Below are 24,813 nucleotides of genomic sequence, written 5' to 3'. Positions count from 1 at the left end.
AAGTCAGGAAAAGTTAGTTAACATGCCCCAGGCTAACCCAGGTTAGAAAGTCGAGGATTTACTGTCACCCCGAACGGTCTGCCGCAAGGGAAGCCAGGCGGGACACAGTACCTGAAATGGGAAGAACGCTCCAGCGGGGGCAGTTGTTCCTGGCAGCGGGTGCAAGTCGGTGTTTCGTCCAGAGGAAGAGGAGGTCTCAAAGTGGAGGAAAGATGAAGGTCGTTGCACTGCCAGGGAAGAAACCAGCCGCAGAGTTTCCCGGTTACAAGGCACTACCCTCTTCTTCGCGGTGGTGGTAAACCGTGGTATTCCGGTTGCCGGGGTGCTTGGCACGGGCAAGGCAGCCACGAGATGGTCCAGGAAGGTGAAAAGATGGGCAAACTGGTTATCCCCACCAGTCAAAGGAAGAAGACTCTCCGGACTGGAGATCTCCTCTGTCGTCGGGAAAAGTGGTGAGATGGTTCAGCAGGGCTCCACCGGTGGTGTCGTCATTGCAGGTCGGCTCGGCTTCTCCCTCCTCGGATTCTTTAGGTCCTGTGGCGACGTCTGAAGTTCCAGTCCCCAAAGCCCTGCATTTATGCAGAAAACCCCCATTCATTCAGCCTAGCTGTCACTCAAACATGCTAAGTGGTGAGCCGGGCGGCTCACCACTTGGGCAATCACACAAGAGTGCGACTTGTGTTGCCGAGGCAACTCAGTCCTGGGTGCCTAAACCCCCTCCCACACCCCCTGTGGTACCCAGACAGAGTGGCACCACTTTTGGAGGCTTCTGTGGAGAAGCCCGCCAAAAAGTGGAACAAAGGGCTCGACTTGGGTTGGAGTCACAGAAGCGAACACAAACGCCATTTTGGAACCTAGTTTCGGCAAAAAATACCAACCAGTGAATTTATATTAATTTAATAAACCGGCGGTATGTTCGAGGCTATATTAAAAAGTGGTAGCCTCGAACATTGGGAAAATCCCATAGGAATATATTTGCGGTCGAATATAAAAAGTAGTATCCACTGCCACCTGCCAAAACTCGGTCGGGGGAACTGGACAGTGCCCCCTCGAACAACAGACCCCGGGGCAATCGAATTGCCCCGACCAGTACGTCCACAATATGATGGTTTGTACTGGTTCTGTTCACAATTTAAGACTAGTAAAGCCAATGGTGACTTTACATGCCCTGGGAGACAGTAGTCAGTCCCAGGGTATGGAGTCTATGTTTGGGGGTCGCTACGACACCCCTGGGTTACGGCACGGAGGGTGTTGTGTAACCCACATACCATAAAACACATGTAGCCCTATGGGGTAACGGACCCCATAGCCCATAAAACACATACAAAGTCAAAGGAACACCTCAAATCATGTCTACGAGTGGGAGAAAAAGAGTCTCACTCTTAGCAGGAGAAAAAAATAAATCCCAAAAATCCAGCAAAGCTGCTGGGGGACTCACTAGGTTTGGGAAATTAGCCTTAACAGAGAATTCTCCCTAACACCCCGCACCCCCTTGCACAGGCTTTTGCTTGACCAGTTATAATGAGAGGGACAGCCCTGACTGGCGGAACATAGGGCTGGATCAAGAAGTGCAACAGAAAAAGGGGTAGCCGCCAGTGTTAATTTGATCATACTGTTAATTGCGTATGATTTCTTATTCATAAAAGCTGTAATGGCATTGAAATAATTGCCAAGGACCCTTACCCTTGGTCTGAGATTAAAGTAATATAGCAAAGGTTGCAGTAAAGAAATCAGGAGTCTGTAACCCTTGCAAACTTCAAGCCAGCCTTCTTACATTGGCTAAAACATGGAATTTATTTCATATTTTTCTCATCTTTTTCAATATTGTGGGTGAGACATTGGAAAAAATACATACCGGTTCACATATTTAAACAAATGGTACAGAGCATCACAAGTCTCATGCTAAAGGAGAACAGTATTTTTTAGAAGTACAACAGTTTAGGACTTCACATTTGAACAAAACATCAATTTAGACAGAGGCAGGTACATGGCATAATTTGGTACCATACTACACACCTGCACATGTAAAATATACATAATGGTGAAAATACAGATCAACAAAAAATCGGTAATGTGTAGAGGCTAAAAAAGTGTGTGTCCTCCAAAAGACCCCAGCTCGTGTGGGTCTGGCTGCAGTAAAGAATTACCAATCCTATGTCTACATCCGGAATATGATTCTCTAAACTTGTGTAGACAGGCTACTGTAGAGCTAAGTCCTTGGACGTTTCAGCTCCCAAAGATGGTGCCTTCTTCCGGGCATCAGGATTGCGTCTTCCTGAAAGTGAGAGCACACATAAAGAGAACTTTTGGAGAGTTATATCTCCTATATAAGTAATAACACAACAAACCTTGTGCTTGGGTCGGGGTGGCAAGAGTGAATGAAGTCAATAGCGCTCGTGGGTGCGCTGCAATGCCAAACACAGCAAAAGTTTATTTGGCGGAGCCGCATGCTGGTTGTTCATTCAAATCAGAGTCCAGAGTGAGTCTGTATGGGTACCGGGCAAAGGGAATAGTGAGGATGGGCCTGGGGGTGGATGTGAGGAGGAAAGGACCCTAAGTGTGGGCACGCTTACCTGAACTTGTTGGTAGCTGTGCTTGAGGTTGATAACAATGATGCGCGTGAGCCCGAGGTGAATTGCTGTGGTCTGCACCAATATGCTGGTAGAGGCAGCAAGGTGGTGGTTGCCACTGTATTGCCATGATGAATCGGAAAAGATGTATGGATGTCACTGTGAGGCTGAGGACATGCCAGTGTGCAACCATAGTAATGTAAATGAGCAGTGGTGTAATTATAAAGGACAGAGAGCTTACCTGGGTTTCAAAAAATCCCAGACATGAAGCAGTGTAAGTGAACAGTAATGTCTGAATCATGTGCTCTTAGACGAAAACAACGCCGTGATCTAGGTAGTTGGAAGTGTGTGGGCCCAACACAGTGCTGCAAAAGGGGGAGAGAAGCAGCATCATGTAGCAAATATGTTTGAACGGTGCGGTCCACATTGAATGTGTGGGCTACTAGTACAGAATGTACCGCTTACTGTGTGTTGGTTGGTGGACGCTCAGTGCGCCGTGGAGACCCGACCTGGTTCAGTCCATCGGAGCTGTTTTGTGGGGGCGAGGGTGCTTGCTCAGCAGAATAATGTACTGTGTACCGGAGGTGGGCGCATGCGTGGATGCAGCAGTGACTGCTCGGCCGGAGTAAGCGTTGTTATCGACACCGTTTGCAGCCTTCTGTGTATGTTGCTGTGGTAAACTGTGCTGGTTACCGTCAATACAGTCCAGTTGGTGTAAAACACTGTTGGTGCTGGGATGTTAGTTGGTGTGGTAGCAGGCTGCGCACAGGGTTTGTCTGTGGTCTGACCTTCCCTTGTCGGGCTGATAGTCCCTATAAATGGGCACTCTGAGGCATGTGAAGGGACGCATTAAAAACCTGAAAAGTGCTAGGGCTATTGTGGCTATACTAGTGCGCATGGGTCATTTAGAGACACATTCGGGTACACATCACCGTTGTAGAGAGAATAGAGTGGTATAGTGATGGTTGCCCCCTAGTACAATGGACCTGGACATCAGTGTGCTCGTACGAGCGCCACATTGATACCGCAGAGTATATCCCTGAATGTGAAATTGGGGAAGTGAGAACCGGAGCCCTTGTTGGGCTAGGTGTAACTGCAACCAGTGAACTGTTAATCTGCAGCCGGAGTCCCAGCGGGCAGGGCAACAGAAATGGCCAAGCCGGCCCGGTAGGACAGCAGCACTCCTACTTGTACTTTTTCCCGTAGAATAATGTGCGGCTGCGGGTGTGGGCCCTCGATTTCGCTTCCCCTGTTGGAAATAGTGGGTCGGGTGGCTAAGCCTCGAGAGGCTCCCATGCTTTGGTTGCTGGTTTTTGTGTTTTTGGGTGGGGGGTGGGGTTCAACTGGCAGGTTGGGTTTGTCGGTGGGGTTTTGGCGGGTGGCTGGTGGCAGCTTGGGGTAGTCAGTGGGGGTGGAGGTGGTTGTGGTGTTTTTGTTTGTTCGGTGGGTGGGATGTTGGCTCCATGGTTGGATTTTTCAGTGTTGGTACGTATGGGGGTAGGTTTGTTGACCGGGGAACCACAGACGATACATGGTCCTCTGTCTGTTCTTCTCAACGTGGCCAAGAGTAGATGGGGTTATGTGGGGGATGATACTGGGCTCCAAAGGTGGTGGCTAACGTTGAAATTTGCTTACATCAAGCTTTGTGTGTCATAAAGCGGGAGTTCATCAAGTACAACAAGGGTAACGGCCGATGAGGGGGTTACATGCATGACTTGGAGTGTACGCGGCCTGAACTGCCTCTCAAAAGCAAGAAAGATCATACTTTTCATGGCTAGACACCATGTGGACATTGCGCTTCTTCAGGAGATGCATCTATTGCAATCGGGGGAGGCTGCGTTTGCCAAATCATGGTGTTGCCACAGGTACTTTTCCTCATACCCTAGGTACTTCTGAGGGTGGATATTCTTATTAGGATTACACTCGGGCTCCGGTGTACGTAGGTAGTGAAGGATGCGGAGGGCAAGGTGTTTATCCTTACAGGTCTGATACAGGGGCGGGGATTCACCTTTGTAAATTACTATGGGCCCAACACTGACTCGTTGGATACCCTTGAATTCATTGAAGTACACCTTAGGAGTCTCCCTTCGGGCATGGTTTATTGCTGTCATGAGAGATTCACTACACAGGTCGAGGGCTGGTAGCAGGGGGGTGACTAGGTCCACAGAGAAAAGACCACATGTCTGCAAACTCTGGTCTGGTAGGTATATGGAGGGAGCGTCACAGCCTGGGGATGGTTTACACATACAGATCCTCTGTGCATGGGACGGCAGGCAGGCTCGATTTCATATTAATGAATGTGTGCAGCAACTCGGGCTGGGTTTAGGGATGTAGGATTCTGGCACATACCTTGTTGGATCATGCTCCGGTTGTGGTGAACCTTTTACTCCCAGGGAAGTGGCAGAGGGCAGGAGTTCGCATTTTATGACCAAGAGTTTGAGAGGGCCGGTATTTAAGGAAGAAGTACGAGAAGGGATACTGTGTTACTTTTAAGATAATGAGGGCTCTGTAACGTCCGATGCCACCCTTTGGGAAGCCTTCAAATGTCTTATCAGGGTAATATGTATTGCTAAGGAGGGGTCCTTCTGAAGGGTATGGCGTTCATTCATAGCCCGTTTCTTTTCCGCTGCACTTTTTGCCTAAAAAGGTTTGCCGAAAAAAAACCTCTAAAAATATGGGAGGGAATAGAGGGGGTTGGGTGGGGTGGTGTATAGGTCCTACTATTATTCCTGGGAAGATAAGCTCTAGAAGATGGGGCACCCAAAAATGAAGGTAAGCAACACGGGGACACAGATGATATCTTGGAATGCTGTGCAGGGCCGTTTACATTTAAGATGTTTGAACAAAATTCGCCAGTATGGACTGGAAAGGGATCTTCAGAAAATAGGACAAGAGGAGAACACTACCTTTAAAGTGGGCTCTCTGAATGCACGCTCAGCAGTGGCACACGCTGCAGAGGTGGGAGAACTCATTCACGAGGTAGATCTGGAGCTTCTATGTCTGACAGAAACATGGTTCACTGAAGGGTCTCAAACCATGTTTCATAAATTGGTCCCAGAGAAATATACCATTCAGTTTATTAACAGAGAGGATAGGAGAGGAGGGGACACTGCTATCATTTACAAGTCTGGTATGATTATTTCACATTTGGAGAAACTAGGCTGGAATGATAACATCCAGTTTGGGGAATTCTCCATTTTGGTGTCACATACCCAAACTATTAAAGTATTGTGGGGCTATAGGCCACCCGGACCCCTACTGAACTTTCTGGAACTACTAGATGCTGACCTCACGCTAGTGGGGAGCAAATATAAAGACATATTGTGTATAGGAGATTGGAATATCTGGTTAGAAAAGGATAATTTGCATCCACACCATGCTGCCTTGACGCAACTCCTAGATAACCATGATTTGGAGCTCATTACCAGGGAACCCTCCCATAAAAAAGGTCACTGCCTAGATCTTTTAGCCGTAAGAGGGGGGGCTGTCCAATTTTGTGATACTATTTCACTTTTGTGGTCGGATCACTATTTACAATTAGCTATTATTAGAGAAACAGGACAGCAGAGGGGGAAAGGACGGGAGACTACACCAATTTGGTGTCAGAAGGTGTCCGACTTAGAAAAAATTCCAGGGATGGAAATTGAAAACCGACTGGCATGCCTGGATACGAATGTGACATGTGAAGAATTTTTTAGTAAGGGGGAAGATCTGTGAAGGGAAATTTGTGATAAATATGCACCACTCAGGCTCAAGAAAGCTAAAAAATCCAAATCCTGGTTTAGTCCAGCACTGGGCCTTATGCGCAATCAGGTTCACCAGGCTAATAAACTTTGGAGGTCTTCTAAATTAGCTGAAGACGCAGTGAAGGCCAGAGTCTGTACAAAAGAATTAAAAAATGCCCTCTTTGTGGCAAACAAAGATTTCCTCCAAGGAGAAATCAAGCAAGCAGGTAACCAGGCAAGGTTCAGGAACCCAAAATGTATGGCAGTACCAACTGCCGACTCACAGGAACAGGCAAATAAGTTCAATGATTTCTTTGAACAAAAAATCATTGATATTCAGGAAAGCATCAATGAAGTGATGACTGTGGAAGAATGGGGAGAATCTGGAGAAGAGGGAGAAGGGGTAGAAAGCCAGGAAACCGAGGAGAATTTCTGCTTCCAACTCAATGAGAAGGAAGCAATACAAGCTTTAATACTCCAAAACCCACAAAGGACCTGGCCTTTCCTATACCAGCCTGCACTGCTATTTGTCTAGCAGCTAACCTCACCCCTTTTTTTTAACAACCTTTGTGAACAAATCCCTAACAGAGGGCTATGTCCCACGCTCACTTAAGTGAGCAGTGGTAAAACCTCTATTAAAAAAGCCCAATTTGGACCCTGTAGTACTAAAGAATTACCGCCTCCATGGCTAATCTATGCTGGCCCACTAAAATCCTGGAAAGAATTGTCTGCAATCAATTCCAGCAGTTCGTCGACAGTAGAGATATCCTGGATAAACACCAATCAGGGTTTTGCCCTAACCATGGGACAGAGACTGCCTTATTGGCAGTCCAGGATGATTTATTGGAAGCCGCAGACAGAGGAAGCAACACGATACTGTTGATGCTCGACCTGTCAGCGGCGTTTGACACAATCAACCATAAGATCATATTTCAACGGATTGGAAGCATAGGCAGAGCAGCTTAAGTAGTGGTGGATTGGTTTGGTTCCTTCCTACAGCATAGCACTCAACAGGTGACACTGGGAGCATTCCTCTCAGAGTTAGTACAACTGAGATGTGGAGTCCCCCAGGGTTCAGTGCTCTCACCTCTGATTTTCAATCTATATATTCGACCACTGTTCGATATTCTAAGGAAACATGGCCTACGTTTCCACTCATAGGCTGATGATACCCAGATTTATGTGGAGACAGATAATCTGCCTGAGGCATTTGAAAGGATAGACCGGTGTATGCAAGATATCAAAAAATGAATGGCTTGCAACCAGCTACAGCTTAACACAGCCAAAACAGAAGCAATTCTATTCAGATCAGAGAATAAAAACAGAGAGGAAGGAACTTACATAACTCCACAGATCCTAGGTGTAAACATCCCGTTCTCAAGTAGAGTGAAGAATCTTGGGTGCATCTGGCAAGAAAATCTGGCCAGCGAAGCTCAGGTAGGGGCGAAAAGTAAAAGCAGTGTATTACTCCCTGCGCCTGCTCAGGAACGTACTCCCTTTTTTAACTCCCAAGATCAACCAGTGGTTGTGGGAGCTTTGGTAAACACCCATCTCGACTATTGTAACAGTTCATATGACAGGGATCCTTGTGAAACAAATGTCGAGACTAGAAAAGGCCCAGAATGAGGCAGTCAGGCTAACCGCCCACCTGGGTAAAAGAGACCATGTTTCCACAGCCCGGAAAGCATTCCACTGGCAGATGGTGGAGGACCGTATTAAATTCAAGGTGACGTGTCTTGTGTATAAGTGCTATCACAAACTTGCACGCAGCTACTTGAATACGAGAATCCACAAGTATTACCCAACCAGAGACCTCCGATCAGGAGATAAACACTTGGTATTTGTCCCCCGGACAAAACACATCTCTAAAGGAGACAGGAGGTTCTCTGTGTTTGGTCCTAGGTTGTGGAACCAGCGGCCCGTTGGTATACGCTCATGCACCACACTGGCAACATTCAGAAAAGAATTAAAAACATTCCTATTCAAATGAATTTAAGTACTTAGGGCTACTACAAGCCATCACAGCTAAATATACAACCTTTACTGAAGAGGTGGATGAACCTACCGCTGTCACTACATGGACGCATATCAATGCTCAAAACGGTGATACTACCCAACTTTCTCTATGTATTCCTCAATGTGCCTATCTCAATTCCGGCTAAATTCTTTAAAACAGTGAAATCCGCAATAGCAGGCACGTGTGTGCTGTGGGAAGCTGGTGGCCCCTTTGGAGAGGGGTGGTCTGGCCCTTGCCGACTTTGAATCTTAATGGACAGCAGCACAGGCGTCCTTTCTGCTATACTGGTATGAGTTGATACCTGACAGAGCACATGCACAAATAGAGAGGTTGCTTGTCAGCCCCCGCTCTTGAGGGCAGTCCTTCTTACCTCTCTGCAGTGGGCCTCCAAGCCACAAAGCATGGTTGAGCTTACATGTCTCGCCTGGAAGAAGATTAAAGGAGTGGACTGCAATGGCCTGCTTTATTCACCACATCTCCCAATTAGGCATGTCCTGGGTATTCCGCTCACCACAGGGGAGACAATCTTTAGCCAATGTATGGATAGGCTGGGCCGAACATGCTGTTGTGTGCCTCATGAACACCTCTTTAATTATTATATCTTCATCAAATAATGACAGGAGTCAGTCTGCATGTCTTAACTCCTTTATTCCTATATCATAACTGAATCCTCTCCATTTCATTCCTTCCCAGGTTCTACCCACCAAACATTCCACATTCTATTCAGCTACAACACATGCTGGCGGGACATTTTCGCTAATGGGCAGTTTCTCGCGCTGGAGGACTTCAAGGCCAATGGGTTAGTGTCAGTGCTGGATATTTTTGTGTATTTTAGACTGCGGGTTGGACTAAAGGACAGGTCCGTAGACTTTTCCCGGGAACCAAAAATAGCACTGATCTTACATGGGTTAATTGGGTCAGAGTCTGGGTCCAGGATTGTCTCTGGGCTGTATGCTGCTATAACTAATGGTGCCACAGACTGGGTGGGGGCTTCTCGGGCTTAATGGGAGGGTGCTTTGAGTGCCCCTCTGTCGGATGACACTTGAAAATACTGCTGCCTGCAAACTCATAAGGTATCAATCAACAGCAATTTCAAGTTGATCCAGTTTAAGATTTTGCATCAGTTTTATTTGACCCCGAAACACATCCATAGATTTTTCCTAGATGCTTCAGGATGTTATCAAAGGTGCGGTGCACTATCTGCTGCTTTTATACCCCTGGCTTGGCACTACCCGCGGATCCAGGCTTTCTGGGAGCAAGTGTTGAATATGCTTGAGTGCATTCCTGGGGAGCGGGTGGAGCGATCTCAATGGTGGCTCTGCTTGGTTTCACGCTCAATATGCCTAAACATGGAAGGAAATTGTTGGGTCTTTTGCAGTTGCTGGCTGAAAGGAGAGTTTGCAATGGTGTGGGGTGGGTGCCACTCTCCATCAATTGAACAGTGGGAATCTGACATTTTATACTGTTGCGAAACTGAAAAAGATTATGGGTCTCATCACGAGTTGGGCAGTATCCCGAATGGGATACGACCCAACTTTATTTGCTTTAGCGCCCACCCGTCTGGCAGTATTACCGCCGGATCACAGTTTGGGTGCTAAACGTTACTCCCCATCCCCCATTGGGTCTATTGAACCCAATGGGGAATTTTCGGCACAATTACCGTGCAGTAATACTGCTGATGCGCCGAAAATGAGAATTATTCTGGCTTGTTTACCCTCAGCTCTGAGTTGGGAGTAAACTTTCCAGACTCGAGATTGCGCGGAGCAGTAAATGCGGCGGTAACATTGTTACTGCCACATTTAAGGGCTACCGCCCAATTTGTGATAAGGCCCTATGGATTTTATGAGCACCTGACATCGAGGCCAAATGATATTTGGGGCCCGTATGTGGCTTAGCTACTGTTGCTTAGTAGTAGTGAAGAAGCGGATGTTCACTCCTCCTACTGAGTCTGAAACTGTAAACATTCTTTATTTTGGTTCATATTTTATCTTCCTTTCCTGTTGCTCTTTCTCCTAGGCTGTAATGATTATGGTATGGGGGCTGGTGGATGGTGGTTGGGGGCGGTGTCGTCGTCTGTGTGTGAAATTGTATTGTTTGATTGTTTTTACTTTAAATATCAATAAAAAAAGTTTGAAAAACCAGAATCTGTAGTTTGACAGTCACATGTAAAGGGAAATGGGGTAAAAGATCACAATCCTATGGGTTCAGAAGGGGGCCTTCTTTCTTAAGAATCAAATTGGTTCAACGTCAATCTTCATATGTCAAGTTCAGAGAGCTGGGGAAGCCCCAATGATATTGTGTGTTCTCATTCCTCAGACATTTAGTCTCATCGTGGAGGTTTTTTCGATTTAAAGAGAGTTGCTGGAGCAAGGTCTTGAAACACTTGTGTATAGGCACGTTACACATGCCATATCATATCATATATCGGTGTTTTAGGGGCATTTTTAAAATCTCTTGCAAACATCTGTCTGGCTCCATAATGTGCTCCTTTACACCTTAACAATGCACATGTGAAAGAACATCAGGGTTTAAATTATTTTTCTGTTATCCTGTGTACTATACTCAAGGAGTCCTGTCCAACACCATGTTTGCCTCTGTGGGGAGCTTAATCAAGCTTCGAAACAGGCCTTTCACAAACCTTTTTAGGTCTGCATCTGGGACACATCATGGAATTCCTGTAATATGTATATTTTTGTGTCTGAATCTATTGAATCAAGTCTTCAAGCTTTAATTGAAGGGCAGTGTATTAGGCTTCCAGAGCATCATTCCGATTGGTCAGTTACAATAACCTCTTCAAAACGTATTACCCTTTGGCAACTCATGTCTCCAAGGTTCAAATCTTTGTGGAAAATTCAGCAGTGCTGCCCTGGATTTCCTTTTTGATCTCCCCTATGTGGTTCTGTGGATCATATCTGGTTGCTGGAGCATCCATGGTTCCCCTTATACTCATAAGTGTCAAGGAGTGCCTGAGCCAGACAAAACCTCTTAGATCAGGAAACCACAGTCTTAGATTTGGAATCACAGGGCCCAGCGCGGACCGACCCACGATACTTTTCCAAAATCACCTGGAATCATTGTGTGGTTGATGTTGATTTGTTCACTGTGATTGGTATTTGTATTTATTTTTTCCCAACACACTGCAACCCAAAGGTCTTTATCGAAGTGCTGGAAGACCACAAAAATAATCGGAATTCAGCAACCATGGTGTTTTCATAAAGGGCCAAACACATCAGGAATTCTTAAACCAGCAGGAGTAATTGGCTCCAAACAATCTAGTTAAAATCAAAGAAAATTAAAACATATTTTTTTACTATTTTCATTTCAAACAATTCTGTCTGCAGATTTAGATTTCTTTTTCAGAAACTCTTGTAGTTTAATCTCCCCTCAGTCTCGGATAGGGTTCCATTCTGGAATAAGCATCCTTTTTAGTGACTTCAGATCTTTACCAAGGCCAAGAGTCTTATTTCGGAGGGATTCCAGCAGTTAGCCTCCAGAATGTTGAGGGACATTGGTAATAATGTTAGTAGACTTATTCAGCATGCGATTAGCATACCTAATATTCACTAGCTCGGGCCTATCTTCCTCAAGTCTTAAAATCTTGTTAGGTTGACTTAATGGGGATGTCCAAAGTGAGAGAAGGGGGGCTCAGTGTTTCAGCCACCTGGGTCTGCAGAGATCTAGTTAGAGTAGGTACATTAAACCAAGACTGTATCCTCTATTCGTTGGTCTGCTGTATTAGTTACTTTAATAGAAGTGCTCAAGACAGATCGAGCTATGGTATCAATGTACCATACAATGTAAAAGGGATTGAAATTGTGCAAATGTGGTTTGCGTACAGCAGTTCTTAATTGTTTTGTTTCCTAGAGGTGAACCTGAAGGAGAACCGTGCCTGCCTAGGGCTAGATAGTGCACAGATTTTCATTTTTTAATTTATGCTCTTCTACTAGCACCAATATAGCCGAATAAGGTAGAGCAGATGAAGGCATTCCCGCTGTTAAGTACGCAAGTTTAATTAGCGGCACTGCAGTTGCTATAGGCACACAGAGATATATATATATACATATATATATATATATCTGTGTGCATGTATATATCTATATCTATATATATATGGTATTTATTACGTGCCTGTACATAAGTGTTTCTAGGCGCCACAAGACAAGGCAGGGGAGACAGGGGGGAGACAAGAGAAACAATCCTACTAGGCCATGTGACATTGTGATCGTGCAAGTCCAAAAACAAGAAGTGCAGGGGAAGGGAGAGGGGGAGCTGCAGGGGAAAGGTAGGGGGAAGTGCGATGATGGCAGCATGGCTCTGAGTAAGTGCAGCCAGGGCAGTGTGGCTCTGGGTAAGTGCAAGGAGGCAAGGGGCTGTAGGGGTTACAGTTACAGCTCCTAAGTGCACGGTAGGCCAAGAGGCATTTCAGGGAAGACTGGTCATGGGCGAGCCTGGTACCCAGTGGGACTCTGAGGGTACCAGGATACCAGTCGCCGCCGCAGACAGGTAAGTTAGCAGGGAAGCAAGAAAGAGAAGGCAGAGGAGAAAAGGAAGGTCTTGAGCCACTTCCGGAACTTCAGGTGGTCCGGGTCAAGTTTGAGAGGGACAGGGTGGCCATTCTGGATTGAGACACCTGCCGGAGAGAGAGATCTACCCCAACTCTCTGCTTGGAGAAGCGTCTGACCCTCAGAGAGTTCGAGTTAGCTCAGCGAAGGACTTTAGAAGGAAGGTATTTAGGCAGAGAGAGATGGATATAGTCAGGGCCCTGGCCCCAGAAAGCCTTGTGGACGATGGAGAGGGTCTTGAACTTGATCCATGCCGCCACCGGGAGCCAGTGGAGAGATGCAGTCCCTGTACTTGAGGCCAAGGATAAGTCTCACAGTCCTGTTCTGGATTAGTTGTAGGGGGCGAATGTAGTGTTAGGAAGATTGAGAAAGAGGCTGTTGCAGTATTCCAGCCTGGAGAGAACCAGGCTTCTGGAGACAGTGAGCTTCTGGGGGAAGGTGAGAAAAGGTAGAATACCTCTGAGGAGGTGCAGCTGGAAGTGAGCCTTCATGGCAAGGTCTGTGATGTGAGGAGAGAAGGAGAGAATGGAGTTTAAGATGACACCAAGGATTTTTACCTCGCAGGACGACAAGAGAAGAACACTGAAAATTAGAAGAGAAGGCGGAGATCAGGTGGGTCAAAAGGGCCAGATAGACATTGAAGAGCCAGGGTGAGAGGATAGAGCCCTAGCGGACATTGCATCTGGAGAGAGAGGTGGCGGAGAGAAAGGACCCAAGTTTGACCTGGGTGAGTCGGTGTAGGAAGAAGGTGGTCAGCCATGCCAGGGCCTGATCCGTGATGCCCAGGTTCTCACTGAGTCGATTGATCAGGGTGGTGTGATTGACCGTACCAAAAGCAGAGTAAAGGTCAAGGAGTATGAGGACAGAGGGAGAGCTTGGACCAATATTATAGAGCAGATCTTCACAGGTGTTCACAAGAGCAGTTTCTGTGCCTCTGACTGCTCTGAAGCCAGACTGATGTTCATGGAGACTAACAACAGTTTCATTGTGTAGAGTAAGTTGGGAGATGGCCAGTTTCTCCAGGTGTTTGCCAAAGAAAGGAGTGATAGAAATCAGGCGATAGTTTGCCGGGCATGTAGAATCGGCAGAAGTCTTTTTTAGGAGGGGTGCACAAGGGAGTGCTTGTGGGGAGAGGAGAAAGATCCAGTTGCGAAAGAATGATTACAGAAATCAGCCAAGGCTGGTGTCAGGGTGGAAATATGGTCCTTAATAGTTCTGAAGGAGCATGGGGAGCACCTGTTTGGAGGACACTTTTATAGATCAGACTTGTCTGGAAAAATCATCAGGTGTTGTCGTAGAGAAGGAGGAGAAAGGAAGAGGAGCGGGAGAGGCGGCCAATGGGGGCCTGGGAGTGGTAGAGGGAGGCAGCGAGGAGGAGGAAAGCGAGGACAGGATGTCCTTAGTTATAGTGGTGAAGTGAGACGCCAAGGCTATATGGGAAGGCCTGCGAGGCAACATAAGAGGTTGAGACTGCAGTAGGAGTGGCCAGCTCCTTGCAGATTTTAAAGTTTTCAGCTGTGTTGTTTGTGGCCGCAGAGACGCGGACTTGGATCTAGACCCTCTTCTTGGAAAAGACAGAGTCTGTATTGTCTTTGGAGCAGGCAGCATGCCAGTTTATCAGAGGATGTTCCCGAAGCCCTCCACTTCCTCTCAGCCAACCTGCACTTGGGTTTCAGTGTGGTGTGGTCGGAGTCATACCAAGAGTTGCACTTGGAGGTAGGCCTCAGACAGATGCTGATGACAGGGGCAAGAATGTCCAAGGTGTTGGAGATGGAAAGATGCAGGTTTGAGAGGGCTACGTCAGGATGGGAGTCAGCCATAGGAGGAGCACAGAAAGTTGAGGCAAAGGCAGCCACTGACACTAGCTTCATGGGCCGAATGACAGAGAAGGAGGGTGGCAGCACTGGGGAGGGCCTTTCCTGGGGGACAAGAAGTTTCAGGTGGGAGGAGAGCAGAACGTGGTCAGTCCAAGAGAGTAGTAAGAGGGTTAGAGAGGGGGATGTGTGAGGAGATGGGAACATCCAAGGTGTGTCGGGCAGAGTGTATCAGACCACATGGTAGAATGGAGAGGGAGAGAGAGTCGCGAAGATTGTGGAAGAGCCCGGAAGAGGGATTAGAAGCATCCCGGTGGATGTTGAGGTCTCTGAGGAGGAGAAGTTAAGTGGTAGAGGCAAGGAGAGAAGATCATGGGGGCAACTGGCATGATGTGCCTCTACTGAACTCAGTTGACATCCTGGGCTTTGTGGGCCCATTGAGCAGTGTTCCATACTAATTTCCAGCAATAATAGTTATGCAGGGGATTACGGAAGATGCATCCGTACTCCATGAACAGCAAGTGATGGAGTGGATTTGTTTTTCTTCTCTGCCTCTGTAATGTACGTGCTCTCCAAGATGAAGCCTGCACCTTGGATCATCTAGGCCAAACATGGATACTAAAAGCAGAACAAATTAAGAGGGGCATGAGAGGATCGACTAATATGAAAGCAGGTGTGTGAGCAGAGACCCTTTTAGGTGAGCGGTCAGCCCATTCTGAGAGGAAAGTAGTGATCTGGCCAAGTGGCCTGTAGTTGGTGGCCACAGTCAGAGAGGGCAGGGGAGATAGAGAGCCTGCAGACCAGACATTCAAAGGATGAATAGGCCTGTGTAGGACTGAAAGAAGCAGAGACCCACTCAGGAAATATCAGGGCCACTCCACCTCCGGCGGTTGGTTCTGGGTTCGGAGAGGATCTTGTAGCCCTCAGGATGGAGAGTGTCAAAACTCATGACAGAGCTGGCTGTGAACCAAGTCTTGGTGAGTGTGAGGACATCCAGGTCAAGGTCTTCGATGAGGCGGCAGATGTCAGAGGGGTGTTTGACAGCAGAGCGCGAGTTGAGAATAGCGACGTGGAGCAGGTTGTTACTTTTGAAAGAATTCCGGGATGGGCTACAGAAGTGAGGTACACCCTACGGAACCGGCAGAGGGGCCCGAGAGTGGGCAAAGGCAGCAGACGGAGGTGACATAGGGGCCAGAGAGGGGGATGCCAGAGCGTAGGCATAGGAGGATGATGGCAGTGGCAGAGGATCTAGAGGGGTGGTAGATGGAGTAGCAGGAGAAGGGAAGGAATTCATAAGATGCTGCAGATGCCTATCAAGAAGGAGGATATTGGGTTTGGGCACATGGACCATGACGGTACTATTTAGATAGACATTTATGATGGGCTTGGAGGATTCAAAGTAAGCCAAGAGGGACTCCCACCGGGTGGCACAATTAATGGTAAAGGAGGAGAAAGGAGACCGACAGAGACCATGTGAAGGGTGCATAGGTCTGGAGAGGGAACGACAAAGAGGATGTCGGTGAGAGTCTGTCTGGAGGAAGCGCTGGTGTAGGTATCAGCAATACGAAGGCCTAGGTTGGAGACCAGGATATCCCTCTTTAACATTTTTCTTCCAGACTTAGCGAAAGGGATAGGATAGGGGATAGAGTAGCAGTCTGAGAAGATGGGAGAGATTGAGAGTACCATAGAGGGTGCGAGGAGGCAAGAGGGGAGAGTGGGGGAGGAGAAGAAGCACAGCCCAGAGCCATGCACCAAAAGGGGTGAGGGATCACACAGATGCGGCGCATAGGAGGCAAAAGCAGGCAACACAACAGGGGAATGCAGGACTAGCAAGGACAGAGGACAATGATATGCGTGAGCACCCAGATTCAACCCTCCCAGAGGAGGGAGAGGCCTAGGTTTAAACACAGCATCAATGCAAAAACACCCAGATTCGACTTTCCTAAAAAGAGGGAAAAGGGCCTAATTTTAAACACAGCTACAATGCAAAAAATGAAACTTTCCTGGGGAGATGTGAAAGGTGGCTAAACAATAAAATTAATCACTTTATGGTTAAGAGTGTACCTTCATCCTAGTTTCCGCTATGTAGCAGCCACTCTTAGCATAGGGCTAGCTCCAAAATGAATGAGATTTGCTTGCAATGTAGATGACACAAGGAATTAATTTTATCCCAGTGGTTCTATGCGTTAGCATCTCGAGTTGCCTCTTTCCTTTGCTTCCCTTCTACTTTTGTCCAACATGGATTGGATGCATTAACTCACTTCTCAGAAATAAAGCAGAACTCTTGAATCATGTGTCAAGCTGCAATTTTTCAGTCAGGGATCCTGACTTGAACACTTAGTACTTCTTGAGGAAAATGGAGTACCCATGGAAGATTTCGTAAGAATATCAGACTTCCCATGAACGACATGTTTCACCTATGTCACTGTTTCCACCTGTTGTTCAGGTTTCCTATGTGTTCTGAACAATTTAGTGGTATGATTATATTATTTCCCCTTCAATTTCCCTGTTGACTGAGTGGTACCACGGGTACCAGGTTGTAGAGCAAATTTGGGTGCAGAAAGGGAACCTTCCCTTGTGCAGCACTTCTTTCGGTCAAAGAAATTGCAAAACCGATATGGGCAGACAATTTCTTTTGGTCAACTCCTTTGTTCAGCAAATTTTGTAGGAGAGTGACACCACTGCTTAACAGTTCATATATATAGATATATATAAGCAATGACCCTGCTTACCACTACCGGGCTGATTTTACATCTCCATCTCCCTGGGATCAAATGCTTTTCTAGTGGGGATGATCCATCTTTTCACTCCTACCATAGCATACATCAAGGTCCCAATCAAACACACGGCACACAAATTCCAAGGCACCTAAAAGGGTCTTTGCTCACACACCTGCTTTCATATTAGTCTATCCTCTCATGCCCCTCTTAATTTGTTCTGCTTTTAGTATCCATGTTTGGCCTAGATGATCCAAGGTGCAGGCTTCATCTTGGAGAGCACGTACATTACAGAGGCAGAGAAGAAAAACAAATCCACTCCATCACTTGCTGTTCATGGAGTATGGATGCATCTTCCGTAATCCCCTGCATAACTATTATTGCTGGAAATTAGTATGGAACTCTGCTCAATGGGCCCACAAAGCCCAGGATGTCAACTGAGTTCAGTAGAGGTACATCATGCCAGTTGCCCCAATAAACCAAGTCCATCATTAAATTAATTTTAAACACAAGAATGTTTTTGGTTTCTTGTAAGGACAATGAAAAGGTGTTCAATAGACAGGGAGGGTAAACTCTCCTGACCATCTCCTTCACCCACTACTGCTGCTTCCATCATCGACTCACTCTCCCATGTCACCGTCCATCGTGCAGAATCTGACTTTAAGGCTACGAGCGCCGCCGGGGTGTAAGTTACAATGCTTTCAAGTAACTATTGATCCCCTAGCCTACTGCCAAAGTTACGGGGCATCAACCTCATTATATGTATAGCTATACTATATTAGCCTAAATGAAACACCCTCAAACACCTAGTGTTTCTCCAAAATAGCTACATGTGTACTTCCTTCATTTGTACTCATGCCCCATGCACGTACTGTATTTAGCCGTGGCGCATTCACACGCTCACCCTAAAACAACTTGTATCCATTTTTACGACCAGACGCCGAAAATGGGCACTCTGCTAGTGTCCTAAACTATCCACTTTACTTGTCGTTAACGGTTAGTGTGTGTTAATTTGCCCATCCTTTGCAACTGTCTGTACTTGCTAGTAGGCTCAATCGGCCCTTCCACTGTAATTGATATTCTTACCAGTGTGCTTAGTTTGCCCATCCTTTGCAACTGTCTGTACTTGCTGTTGTGCTCTAACGTGCCTTACCTCACTAAAACTATATTCCTAAACACATCAGCAACAACCGATCCTACACCACTGTACCAGGGGATGGCTCCAGACCCCCCAACATGTCACCTATACCGCCCTGCTCACAGCGGATTCCACCTACACCCTTCCTCCCTGCACTCATTATAGGTGCACCAACCTCAACCACCACTAGGGCCACTTTAGCACCTATCTCTGCACCAATCTCAGCCACCTTCTCACACAAGCCAACACCAGGTGCACAGGCCCATACGCTGCCTCTACCCCTACACCTTAGAAACCAAACACTAGGAACCCGTTCTGTCCACTTTTCTTCCACTATGCAACCCCATCATTTGCCCTCTCTTGCAACTACCCTCAGGCCTAGAACCCTAGACCCAACTACCAAGCGTTTTAATGTCACAACTGAATCAAAAACAAGTAACAACACTACCACTCAAATCCAATGTGCACTCATCAATGCAAGGGCCGTGCAAGCCCACGCCACAGAAATTCATGACCTTATCACTGACTTGAATCTTGACGCCTTAGACATCACAGAAACCTGGCTACACAAAGCTTCTGGACCAGCTATCTGTCAGTCCTTACCACCAGGCTACACAATCCTCTGCCAGGATAGAACTGCTAACAAGGGAGGTGAGGTCGCCCTCATTGTCAAAGAAACTCTCAAGACCAGAAAAATTACGCCTGCTACTGCAGATAACTTTGACACCCTGTCTGTAAAAATGTCCTTCTTTCCTAATGACACCATGATACTACATTTAGTCTACCATCCGCCAGGACCCCTCCTTGACTTCCAAGCTAATCTATTACTCCTCCTAGGCAATACCCTAAAAACTAATACCAGAGCCATTCTCTTAGGCGATTTTAACCTGGGATTCAAAGACCCTAAAGATAAAAAAGGCAAAGCCTTTGCCAAGGCTCTTCTTGACCTGGGCTTTATTCAAAAAGTGGACAACACAACCAACATCAAAGGTTGCATATTGGACTGGTTAGTTAATCACAATTGTGATGTGGACATCAGCTCCAACACCCCACGCCCTTGGGCCGGTCACCATCTTCTGCACTTCCATATACCCTCCAGAATCGTAGTCAAATAGAGCCCTCCTGTGCCTATGGCCAGATAAAAAAAACTTCTCACTAAAGACAGAATTCTCCCCCTCCTAGAAGCATCAGCCTTAGCACAACCACTCGCTAACAACCCCACAGAACTGGTCGAGCTCTACAACGCCATTCTTAAAGAATCTGTAGATGCCATCGCACCAGTAGAGAAAAAAGAGCTAAACATATTGAACATGCCAACTCTTGGTACAGCCAGGAATTACTCGATTTAAGAGCCCTTAAAATGCAAGCATTGACCAAATGGCAAACTTGTCCCTCTGTTTCCACACAATACACATACCTTACAGTTGCTAAGCAATATAAAAAGGCTATCTCCGCAGCTAAAGCCGCTGCATATAACCTCAGGATTGACGAAGCAAAATCCCAGTCCGAGGAATTGTTTGCCATCTTCAATGAATGGTATCTGGTCTTTCCATCTAACACCTATCCATCGAAATGTATTCATTGAATTGCTTTTCCATTGAAAGGCATATTAATTTAATTAATTTTGATGGATCATTTCGATGGATAATTAGGTTAGGGTTAGATTAAGGGTTAGATTTAGAGTTAGGGTTATGATTAGGGGTTAGATTAAGGGTTAGATTAAGGGTTAGATTAAGGGTTAGATTAGGGGTTCGATTAGGGGTTCGATTAGGGGTTCGATTAAGGGTTAGATTTAGGGTTAGGCTTATAGTTGGGGATAAGGTTAGAGCTAGGGTTAGGGTTAAGGGGGGGTGAGCGTTGGGAGAATGGAGGGGAACCCCCCAATATATACAATAAATGTTAAAGTGTTACAAGGAGCTGGCCAGTGCTGACATTTCAGCACTGGACAGCTCCACATAACCTTTTAACTTAGAAAATAAAAGCATTGAAATGCTATCTTTTACATTTAAAAGTACATATCCATTCGATGGAAAAGTTTCGATGGATATGTACTTTTAATGTAAAACATAAACCTTCGATGTATTTCTTTTCGTTGGATATTTTACGATGCATTGTCTTTTCGATGCATCTTTTTCGATGCAAAGACCATAAACCTCAATGAATTGGTTGTCCCCCCTACTTCTACACAACAGACCGTGAAGGATGAGAAGTGGTGTAATAACATTCAACACGCTATACTAGACAAAATTAACTTACTCCAGGAGAAAATTAAGTCTCACTTCAACAACTTGCCTATGGTCGCGCCCCCTCTCCCAACACTCACTGGTTCTGAGTCTGTTCCGCGTGACCCACCTGACTCAAAAGCGCCAATACCCTTTGCTTTCAAGGAAGTAACCATACCAGAGGTCTTACTGATCATGAAGCATATCAAACTGTCGCTGTGTAAGGGTGACATTTGCTGTTAAGACGGATTTCTGAACTCTGTCCTGGTGGCGCAGAAGTTCAGAAGGCCAACCTAATTACTTCGAACAGGGTAACCTCTGGACAAGCCAGACCAATCAAGGTAGCGATCGCGGCGGTCAAGACTAGGTCTCAAGAGGGGTGAGGGTGACTGAAAGCCCGCAATGAGCACACAAAGCAAGAGCGCTTACAAACTACTCCAAACAGTTGTTATATCAAAAATAGATACACATTTATTTTAAGGCCTTTAAAACAATGACCGTAGCGAGAAAATCACAATATCACAATACTAAACCAACACATACCATATCAACACAATATATATACAAATACGACAGTCTTAAGCATTAGAGGCACGAAATGTGTAGTCCACCTGCCAGGGAAGAAAAACAGGCAGTGCGATAACGCTTTAGACTCAGTTCGCCTTCAGAGGCACCTAACTAGATGGAAGTCCGAGCCCTGCGAAGAGTGGAGCCTTGTGCTCAAAGTACCTGCCACGCCGGTGCCAACGGGCAAAAGGAGAAGCTCTTCGGAGGAAGTCAGGCAGTTCGGGTTAGTGCACAGCAGAAGGAGAACAGGTTCCGCAACTCAAGCACAGCCTCCACAGCGAGCAGAAGCAGAGCGCGAGTACGGCAAAAGGGTGCTGTTTTTACACAGCAGGGAAAAGCAATGGGATACTGCAGGAGGGCGACCAGATCCTAGCTAAACTACTCACCGGTCCCCGAAGCAAGCAGACCCAGGCTTCTCCACGTTAGTTTCAGCAGCTGGCAGGTTCAGAAGAGCAGGGAACGCCTCGTAGTCGTGTAGAGCAAAAAGACGTCCCAATCGACGAAACCAGCACAGTTTGTGGCCGCAGCAGGACAACGGAGCGGCCGTGTGTATTCGAGCCAAATGTACACTCCTCCCTTCAGACTTGGGAACGCCAAGTGTACGAAGCGTGGGAGAGTGACAAGGACTCGGAATACAACACAACCTGGCGGCGGTTACAGAGCAGGACTCCCTTGTAAGCTGGTCAGTCAACTGGATGGCCCAGAGACACTTCCGAAGGCTTACTTGGCAGGAGTTGATGAAGTCGCCGGGAATAGCTGTTCCTGCTATTCCAAAGGTCGAAGCACCAGTACAGGCCTTCTGGTTCGATCAAAGGAGGAAAGGGTTTCACAGGACGACAGCAGTGCAAAGGAGGATTCCTTCAGCGGGTCACCAGCGATTCCTCGGTCCAGCCTCGTGGTTGCAGGATACTTGGCTCCTGTATTCCTTCATTCGTGAGAACTCAGGAGATCGACATGGTAGTGGTGTTTCCAGCCCCCTCTTATCCACGGTTCCCTTCGCGCCAAAACGGAGGGGAGCCAATGGGAGATCCGCTCACCACACATACCATACGTGGACCAATCACGGACCACGGTGGTCCCAGGCATTCACACCACTCTAGACTCTCTGGCACCCAGGATGTGTATTGGGACCAGACATCCCAGCCCACACCCTGGAGGCACACAAACGACATGTAGAAGCCCGCGAAAGCAACCACGTTTCGCGGGAAAGTACATGCCCAAATAAGGAAGGCCCCGGGTCGCTCGACCTGGGGAAGGTGAAGGGAGCAAGACGGTCAGTGGACAGGACAAAGGAGCCTTGTGGTCTGGCCATTTTGGGAGCCAGGCCACCATTTTGGGTTCAGTGTGAAAAACGTGCTCAGAACGCCAAAAGGAGCTCAAAATAAACAAAACGATCGCTGCCACCATTCCAGTCCCTGAATGACTTGCACCGATCAAATACCATCCTAAAAGAGTATCTAGGGCCTGTAGAAGGCTAGAGACCCAGGAGAGCTGTAACTTAGCTTACAGTGCCCTCTTGTGTCATGTTGCACTAAAGCCGCAACATGATAAAAGAAACTACGGGAAACAGCGTTCCCCGGTACTGACTGTCTTAAGGGCATGTCAGTTTCCCCATAAGAAAAGGAGCGAAAGCCCAGAGGAGTGCGGCAGAAGGCTGCACTTCTCTGGCAAAGTCAAGAACAAGGTGAAAAACAACAGCAAAAAGTTTAGGGGTTGCCACATGGAAGGAAAATTGCCTACAATTACGAAATCTTTCCTAACACTCGCCCCTCCCAGACTATGGACAGGGGGAACTAATCCACCCCTGGATGAGTCTCTTGTTCAGGTCGGTTAAACATTCTGGACAACCCATCAGCATTGCTGTGTTGGACACCTGGCCTATGCTCAATAGTGAAGTCGAAGCCTTGTAGACTTATGGACCACCTAAGCAACTTTGGATTCTCCCCCTTCATGTTCATTAGCAACTTTAACGGCTTATGGTCAGTCTGCACAGTGAAGTGGGTCCCATAGAGGTGTAGGGCCTCAGCTTCCTTAGGGCCCACACAACAGAGAAACATTCTTTCTCTACCGTGGACCATCTGAGCTCTCTGTCCTTAAGCTGGCGACTAATAAAACCGATAGGGTGTTCCTTACCCTTCTCATCTACTTGTGATAGTGCAGCTCCTATCCCAGTGTCAGAGGCATCCGTCTGCACGATAAAAGGTCTTTGATAATCAGGGGCCCTAAGCACAGGGGCCTGGCACAAGGAGTCTTTTAAGCCATTGAAGGCCTTCTCACACTCGTCGGTCCAAGTTACCTTCTTGGGTTTCTTCGGAGTTGTGAGGGCAGTCAGAGGAGCAGCTATGGTGCCATAGTCTGCCACAAAATTGCGGTAATACCCCGTGAGTCCTAAGAAGGCTCTCACTTGGGTTTGCGTAGTGGGGGTAGGCCAGTCTTGTACTGCTTGTACTTTACTGGGTAGAGGCTGTATCCTCCCTCCACCTACTTCATGTCCAAGGTAAACCACTGAGCCTTGTCCAATCTGGCATTTACTAGCCTTTATGGTCAAGTGGGCTTTCTGAAGAGCCTGGAGCACAATCCCGAGGTGTTTCACATGGTCTTCCCAGGTGGCACTGAAAACTGCTATATCGTCCAGATATGCAAGACAGAATTCGTCCAACCCATTCAACACATGATTCACAAGCCTCTGGAAAGTGGCAGGTGCATTCTTCAACCCGAACGGCATTACCCGGAATTGGTAAAGGCCATCTGGAGTAGAAAATGCTGTCTTCTCCTTGCCATGTTCTGCTGAAGCTATTTGCCAATAGCCAGCAGTGAGGTCAAACGTGCTGAGGTACTTGGAGGCACCCAAAGTATCCACCAGCTCATCTGTTCGAGGCAAGGGGTGTGCATCTGTCTTGGTGACAGCATTCAGAGCCCAGTAATCCACGCAGAACCTCAATTCAGAAGTGCCTGCTTTTGGAACCAACACCACAGGGCTGGACCAAGGACTACTAGAGGGTTCAATCACCCCAAGATCTAACATCTTGTTGACCTCGGTCTTAATATAAGACCGTACTTTGTCTGACATCCTGTATCCCCTACTTTTGGTAGGTACACTGTCTCCTGTGTCAATGTTATGTTTGCACCAAGGTGTCAAACCAGGGGACTGTGAAAACAGGGGGGAAAACTGCCTAAGCAAACTTTTCACCTCAGCCTGCTGATCAGAAGTCAGGTGAGGGGCCACTCGGACACCCTCATAGGAGCTATCTGAAGGACCGCTTTGGAACAGGTCGGGGAGAGGTTCAGACTCCTCTTCCTCAACGTCTGACGCCAGTAGCAGTGCTGCGATTTCGACTCTTGGGATGAAAGCCTTCAGCCTATTCACGTGAAACACTTTTGGAGCCTGTCCAGGCCTTCCAAGGTCCACTAAATAGTTCACCTCACCCAGGGGCTCCACCACTGTGTAAGGGCCTGACCATTTGTCCTGTAAAGCTCGAGG

The 24,813-nt window shown here is 47.1% G+C and overlaps 1 protein-coding gene across 1 annotated transcript in view; it reads left to right on the top strand.

The window, feature by feature from the left end:
• Nucleotides 1-24,813, top strand: part of PLEKHH2 (pleckstrin homology, MyTH4 and FERM domain containing H2) — a 1,974,292-nt gene that overhangs the window by 1,307,723 nt on the left and 641,756 nt on the right. The gene's annotated exons all lie outside the window — the stretch shown is intronic.

This window comes from Ambystoma mexicanum, chromosome 4q, assembly GCF_040938575.1.
Source record: "Ambystoma mexicanum isolate Mex_15411 chromosome 4q, UKY_AmexF1_1, whole genome shotgun sequence".
Classification (NCBI taxonomy): domain Eukaryota; kingdom Metazoa; phylum Chordata; class Amphibia; order Caudata; family Ambystomatidae; genus Ambystoma; species Ambystoma mexicanum.
The sequence above is the reverse complement of the archived record's forward strand: the minus strand, read 5'-3'. Positions and strand labels throughout refer to the sequence as shown.